The 7430-nt window shown below is 54.7% G+C and overlaps 1 long non-coding RNA gene across 1 annotated transcript; it reads right to left on the bottom strand.

Moving 5' to 3' along the window:
* Window positions 1–2245: 2245 nt before the first annotated feature.
* LOC108176628 (uncharacterized) lies at window positions 2246–6715 on the bottom strand. Its single transcript, XR_001793303.3, has 2 exons — window positions 6447–6715; window positions 2246–2945 (listed from the first exon to the last, which is right to left on the bottom strand). It is a non-coding gene; the product is annotated as an uncharacterized lncRNA (long non-coding RNA).
* Window positions 6716–7430: the final 715 nt, after the last annotated feature.

The following is a 7430-nucleotide window of genomic DNA, read 5'->3' as shown; positions in this document are numbered from 1 at the left end:
CAGGAGCCAAATCAATGTTTGAGAATTGAGTGGATCTATGGGTCATTCAGGGTCTGGTCCATTTCCTGGTCAGGGAAGCCATCTTTCATTCCTGCCACCTTGGCCAAAGGAACAGACAAGACTGTCTTTTCACACTCTACCTGAGACTGGAACATCTTGATGTCTTCCTGTTCGAAGTACAGACATCCCTTCATTCTTGAACAAGTTTGGGTCAGTTAAGTTTGAAACAGAGGCCAGCACTGTTTCATAGAAAGTTAAGCTTCTTCCTGCAGCCCTGGCATCCCATATAGGCGCTGGTTTGAGTCCCGGCTGCTCTGCTTCTGATCCAGCTGCCTGCTAACGTGCCTGAAAAAACAGCAGAGGATGGCCCAAGTCCTTGGGTCCCTGAATCCACATGGGAGACCTGGAAGAAGCTTCTGGCTCCTGGCTTCAGCCTGGCCCAGCCCCAGTTGTTGCAGCCATTTGGGGAGTGAATCAGCGGATGGAAGATCTCTCTCTCTCTCCTCTGGTCTGTATCCTGCCTTTCAATTAAATAAATAAACCTTTTTTTTTTTTAAGTTTGAAACAATAAACCCCTTTTCTATGCTGAGTTTTAAAAGTCAACAAGACAAGAAAATGCCCCATGGTAGAGTTCTGGAATTGTCAAAATCAATTAATTACTTATTTATACAAATTACTAACATCTGTTTCTTATCTCCTTGGTGACAAGCCTTGTGATGCTGGAGACTTCAGACTGGTGTTGGATGGGTTTTTCTGGCCCAGTTCCTCCTCCTGGCCCTTCATTCATGACGCTTTCCTGCAATTGTGGTTTCTCCCACCCTTGTGGATCCTGTGGAACCCCACAGATGGCAGACTCCAGTGTCTGATTGTGCTAGGTTGTAATTCCATGATCTACCAGTAGGTGCCTCCCTCTAACACGTGATGCTCCCATGACCATTTTTGTTTCACATGTGACAAATTAGAACCACGGAGAAGTCAATTTTGTGTATTTGAAGTTTTATTTCTCTCTTTAAGAGTTATTTATTGGGGCCAGTGCTGTGTCATAACAAGTAAAGCCCCTGCGTGCAGGTCCAGCATCCCATAAGGGTGTGGGTTCAAGTCCTGGCTACTTCACTTCTGATCTGGCTCTTTGCTATGGCCCCTGCACCAATGTGGGAGACCCAGAATAAATTCCTGGATCCTGGCTTTGGATGGGCCATATGGGGAGTGAACCAATGGATGGAAGACCCCCCTTCTCTCTCTCTCTGCCTCTCCGTAACTCTGCCTTTCAAATAAAATAAATAAATATTTTAAAGGAGAGAGTTATTTATTTATTTGAAAGGCAGAGTTACAGCGGAAGAGACATAGAGATTGATCTTCCATCAGCTTGTTCACTCTCCTAGATGGCTGCAACAGCTGGAACTGGGTCAGGCCAAAGCCAGGAGCCTCTTCCCTGTCTCCCCCATAGGCAGCAGGGTCCCAAACACTTGGACCATCTCCACTGCTTTTCCCAGGCCATTAGCAGGGAGCTGGATCAAAAGTGGAGCAGCCAGGATATGAACTGGTGCCCACATGGGATGCCAGCATCACAGGCAGCAGCTTTACCCTCTCTATGCTATACACAATGCTGGCTCCTGGAGTTTTATTTTTTTAAAAATTGACTTTGAATGGAAAGCTATGTTGAGAAGTGAAGTGTGTGTGAAATATTTTGGAATAGCTTTGTCTCACTGAGCTTTTTAAAATTTATTTGAAAGGCAGAGCACAGAGAGATAGAGATTAGATAGATAGATAGGTAGGTAGGTGGATAGATGGATTGATCTTTCATCTGCTGGTTCATACCCCAATTGCCTACAGCAGCGGAGGGCCTGCCAGGCCAAAGCCTGGAACCAGGAACTCCATGTGAGTCTCCATGCGGGTGACAGGGAACCTGCTTCCTCCAGGGTGTGCGTCCTGGATCAGAGGGAGAGGCAGCACTCCAACCCAAGCCCTGCAACACAGGATGCGGGCATCCCAGGCTGCCTGCTCTCCCCCGCCCCCCGCCCCCCGCATTGAACTTTTTTGCAATGTTAGAAATGTGGTACAATCTGCTCTGTTCAGATCTGGCTACGGTCCAGTAACAACAGCCGCAAGCCACACACAGCTGTCGAGGAACTGACATGCGGCTAGTGCAGCCGAAGAGCTGGTCTTTAAGTCCTACTTACTTTTTGAGTCATTTGAATCTCAACAGCAGCATATCTCTGGCGTTCACTGGCCCAGGGAGCCGAGCTTCAGAAGCATTTTTTTTTAATCATTTCAGCAAAGGAGAAGCAAGACAGGGCGCATTACAAGAGAGCAGCTGCTGGGAAGTCTCCTTGGTGATGTCAGGGTTGCTTCGTGTAGGACAGCGGAGCCTGAGAGATCTGTGAATCAGTTCTGGCCTCGCCGCTGAATTGCTGCTGGCACCCTGGGGAAATGAGCTCATCTCTGAGAGGCTCAGTTTCTGTGCCTGTAACTTGGGGACAGTGACACCCACCTCAAAATACGACCAGGGGTGGGGGGAGTGAGTGGAGTGGCAGGTAGAGCACTCAGGGCCGTGCCAGGGTTGACACGTATAGTAAGCGCTCAATAAACCAGCAGACCGTCCTCGCTGGTGAATTTATCATTCACCAAACTCTTGGCTCAGGGCCTGTACAGGGGCAAATCAGAGTGAGGACACAGTTCAAGGACCCAGTTCAAGTCTGGAGTCAGTGCTGGAATCCAGCCGTCGTGTCAACTTCATTAACCCGGAGGTCAAAAATCAAGGGGACCAAGAAAAAAAGATGCAAGACGAGAACAAAGAATTTTTTTTTTTTTCGCTTCAGCCAGATTCTCCAAATGTTAGCATTTCACCACGTTTGCCTGGTTGCTTTCTGTATCTGTCTTTGAATCACAGGAGAGGAAACTGCAGATATGATGTCCTTTACCCTCCGGAGCCTCGGTGTAGAATTCTGAAAAAGGAAAAGGCAGCGAGGTAAGCACAGTGCGGTCACCCAACCCCGGGAAGCTGACCTCTCTCCAGCGCAGTTAGCTCATCTGCAGATCTATTCAGATTGCCTTGTCGCCAGCGGCCCCAGGAATGTCCTAGGCAGCAGAGGGAGATCCCGGCTCGCCTGCGGCCTCTGCTTGCCCGTCTCTCTGCTCTCCCCCAAGCAGGTCCTCGGGCTTTCTGTGACTTCCGCGACATTGACATCTGCGCAGAGTGCAGGCAGTCGGCCGAACGTCCCTGCGCACGGGGCTGTCTGACGCTTCTTCATGATGCCGCTGTGTTCCTCCCCGTGCGTGCTGGCAGCAGGGATGGGAGGCCCATCGCTTGGTGCGAGAGCACAACTTCTGATGACACACATTCCCCGGGAGAAAGAGAACCGAGAAACATGGGGGTGGGGGTGGGCTGGGGACTGCCGCGGCTGGCAGGAGCAACTGCAGTTAGCGTCTGTTCTCAGGAAGCAGAGAAGCAAAAGGGTCGAAGGCAGAGGACTCGGAACAGAGAAGGAGGAACTGACCCCTGGAACGAGCTGAGGCCGTGAAAAAAACAAAACAAAACAAAACAAAACACCACAACCAAAAACGTGGGAGGCGAGCAAACGAGGTTTTAAACTCCTTACTTAAAAAGCGCTCTTGTTTTTCTGACAATAAAAAATAGAATGTGCCCACTGTGGAAAATACAAAAGGTATAAAGAAGAAAACAGCAACTCCCTAAGTGCTCTCGCCAGCTGCCCAGAACCATTGCTAGTGTTCCGGGCAGTTCCGGCCCCCAGAAAGTTTTTCTCGGGCTGCACTTGGAACACAAAACCAAGTGGGGAGAAGCCAGGTCTCTGCTGCTGGGGGGGTGGGGCAGGTTGTGTTGGCACAGGGTGGGAAGCAAGGGCTGCCTGTGCTTCCCCCTCTACTCGTGCGGGACAGGGCCTGTCAGCTAGCGGGGAGGGAGGGCACAGGTCCAGGGGGAGAGACAGCGTCCTTGGGTGCTCCAGAGAGCCCAGCACCATGGTCGCTGTCTGTGCAGAGAAGTCTGTAGCTGGCTGGATGTTTTGTTGGTTTTTAGAAAAATGTGGGTCAGGGTGTGGTGGCTGCAGACCCAGCTGTGTGCACTCCTGGCTCAGGCTGGCGAGGCCCACGAGGCAGGCTGGGGAAAGGCCCAGCCTAAGGGCTGAGAGCAGGAGGCAGGCCCTGGGAACAGGGGCATCCTTCATCCGTTGTATGGTGGCAGCCCCGCCCCCAGGCCTCGTGTCTGGGAGAGGAAGAAGGCCCTGTTCCTGGTCTCAGGGGGCAGTGTCTATGCAGCCACAAGGCTGCAGGCTGGGAGCATTCTCGGCCCTGCAGAGCTGCCCCACTGCAGGAGATGCGGGTGCGTCTTAGCAGGAGTCCCTGGGTCCGCACAGGGCTTCCTGGCCCCTTCCCTGGTCTCTGTGGCCCCTGAAGGCTGGGGTGGATGGGAGGCTGGGAGGCAGTGCTCTTTGAAGGGAGCTCTTCTCAGGTAGCCAAGAGGAGTGTTCCTGCCAACAGTAAAGGCTGACGTGATGACATTTATAGTATGTGTCTCGTGCTCTGTGCGTGTCACCCAAGACAGCCTGTGCAGCCGCCCTGGCCACGGGGAGGCTTCTCTCCTCCTTCTACTTCTCCTCCCAGCCCCCGCTTCATGCAACAGGCAGAGAGACAGATAGGCAGAGCTTGCTTGCATCCACTGGTTCATTCCCCAAATGCCTGCAGTAGCCAGGCCTGGGCTGGGGCCGAAGGCAGGAGCCTAGAATTCAATCCAAGTCTCCCACATGGATGGCAGGAACCCAATCCCTCAGGCTGTCACTGCTGCCTCTCAGAGTCTGCATTAGTAGCAGGAAGCCAAAGGCAGGAGCCAAAGGCAGGGGTTGAACCCGGGCACTGGGATGTGGGGCACAGGCGTCATAGCTGGTGTCAACCACTGGGCCAATACCTGCCCCTCATCCATGGCTTACAGACAAGGAAGTGCAGACTTGGAGGTAAGTGAGGTGGCAGGTGCAGTCAGTGTCCCCAGTCCTCAGCCCATGCCCGCGCATGCCCATGGCTTCCTGCGTGTCACTGCAGAGGATGCTCTCTGGCCTGGGGGTGGGCATTAACACCTCAGTGGTGCCAATCAACCAGCGAGGGGTGGGACTTGTTTGCTCCTGATGAGACAATCTCATATGCTGCAGTGCCAGCATATGAGATGCTGGCACTGCAGGCGGCGGCTTTACGCTACAGCACCGGCCCCATGTCCCCTTTTGAAAAATGAGTCCCAGGGCCAGCGCCGCGGCTCAATAGGCTAATCCTCCGCCTGCGGTGCTGGCACCCCTGGTTCTAGTCCTGGTCGGGGCACTGGATTCTGTCCCAGTTGCTCCTCTTCCAGTCCAGCTCTCTGCTGTGGCCCGGGAGTGCAGTGGAGGATGGCCCAAGTACTTGGGCCCTGCACCCCATGGGAGACCAAGAGAAGCACCTGGCTCCTGGCTTTGGATCAGCGCGGTGCGCCGGCCACAGAGGCTACTGCGGGGTGAACCAACGGCAAAAGAAGACCTTTCTCCCTGTCTCTCTCTTTCACTGTCCACTCTGCCTGTCAAAAGAGAGAGAGAGAGAGAGAGAGAGAGAGAGAGAGAGAGAGAAAGAGTCCCAGGATGGTCATGGGCCAAGAGAGCACGTGTACTGACTTGGTCACTGTGCGATCCTCCACGTCCATTCTCCATCCTCCTCCACTCTGCTGTGTGCCCCAGAGGTTGACCCTTGGCCTTCGTCCCCAGCATACTAATAGTCTAACGCTGTGACGCAATCCAGCCACAACACATAGCAGCCTAAGGCGGCAGGATGGCCGAGCCATCAGTTCCTTGGGTCAGGAGCAGGGTCGCTTAGAGGTGGCCGCTCTGGCTGCTGGGTCTGTGGTGCTCTGAGGGCTCGCCTGGGTCTGTGCCGGCTGTGGGCAGGAGGCCTCCTTCTTCACCCCGTGGATCTCTCCCTTGGGGCTGCTTAAGCGCCCACACAGCATGGCCACTGACTCCCCAGAACGAGCGGTCCAGAAGAGCAAGGCGGACGCCACCCGTCTCTATCTCCTAGATGCTTTCTGCCAGTCCCACAATGGCGTCCATGAGCCAGGCCTATGCAGTGGAGGAAGGAACTTCGCGGGGGCAGGGTCCCCCTGGGAGCTAGGGTGCACCTTGCAGGCTGGCTCTCCAGGAACAGGGGGAGGGCACGAAACGGGGCTGGAGAGGGCGATGAAACCCGGCCCAGCTCAGGTTGGCCGAACTTGGGCCCCAGTCCTGGGAGGGAGACCCTGGCTCCACGGGGGGGCGGTCCGTGTGTGCCGGGAGGGAGTGGAGGCACGCTCTGAGCCATGCCCGCATCCCAGCACACTCTCACCAGAGCGGGGCCATGGTGACACATGGCGAAGATAAGAGCTGCAGAGCCGCAGACAGGAGGAGACCACGGCCAGCCTTGAGGAACTAAGAACGAACCTGCAAGTCCACGGCCACCGGTCTGGGCATAATGGGTGTTTGAGGAGGATCCAGGAGATGTCAGCGGGAGGCTTGGCAGCAGCAGGCCCTGCGGCCCCCAAGACGGTGCCAAGAGACACATTGTGCCGGGATCCATCTGAAAAGGTCAGTTGTTCGAACAGCTTCGTTCAGACACACTGTCTTCCGCACTCGCCACGGGCTCTTCTGGTCCAGGTCTGGGAGTCCAGTTCCCGATCTGTTTTTCAAGTTCATAAAGGCACAGTGACTTGCTAGCATAGGACAAGAAGAGCAGGGAAGGGTTGGGGATTAAAAGAAAAGAGTCAAAAAAAATTTAAAAAAGGAGAGGGTTGACATCACCGGGTGGGCTCTGCAGGCGCGCCACGATTCAGTGGCTCTTGTCTTTGTGACCACGCGTGGAGCAGGGCGTGCCACGTGTGGATCCAGCCATTTGTCTCCCTCTGGCTGGGGTCTAGGGGTGGCCTTGGGCCTTGCAGCTGAGCAGACTCCCAGCTGGACGCCGGAGGCCTGGCCTTATTGGTGAAGTTAGAATCAGTGAACTGCGACTGTACAATGATGTCTTACAGCGGGCAGGAAAATCTTCCGAAGACTTTCCTTGGAAAATGCTTTCCCATGGCTAGGTCCCCGGGGGCTACAGATCTGTGTGTCTGTCTTTGGGAAAGCCCCTGCTGCGCCAGGACTTTAAGATTGTAGGTCAACGTGAAGGTCGCTGGGAATACCGGGGGGAGCCCTCGGGGAGGCCAAGCTGGTGTCTCCTGTGTGAGCTTAGCAGCTGCCAAACGGCATGAGCACCTTCGCGAGCTCATCTGCGCCTGCGCAGCCTGGCTGGCCGGCTGCTGAAGCTTTGCAGTGTCTGTTTCCTCCCCGGCGACCTTCCTGGACACTCTCTGCCCTCCCCTGATGTGGACATCAACAAGGAGGTCCCCGGGGAGGGGGCAGACGTGTGGGAGACATGTGTACCCCAGC

Source organism: Oryctolagus cuniculus, chromosome 11, assembly GCF_964237555.1.
Source record: "Oryctolagus cuniculus chromosome 11, mOryCun1.1, whole genome shotgun sequence".
Lineage (NCBI taxonomy): Eukaryota > Metazoa > Chordata > Mammalia > Lagomorpha > Leporidae > Oryctolagus > Oryctolagus cuniculus.
This window is presented reverse-complemented; position numbering and strand designations above follow the sequence as displayed.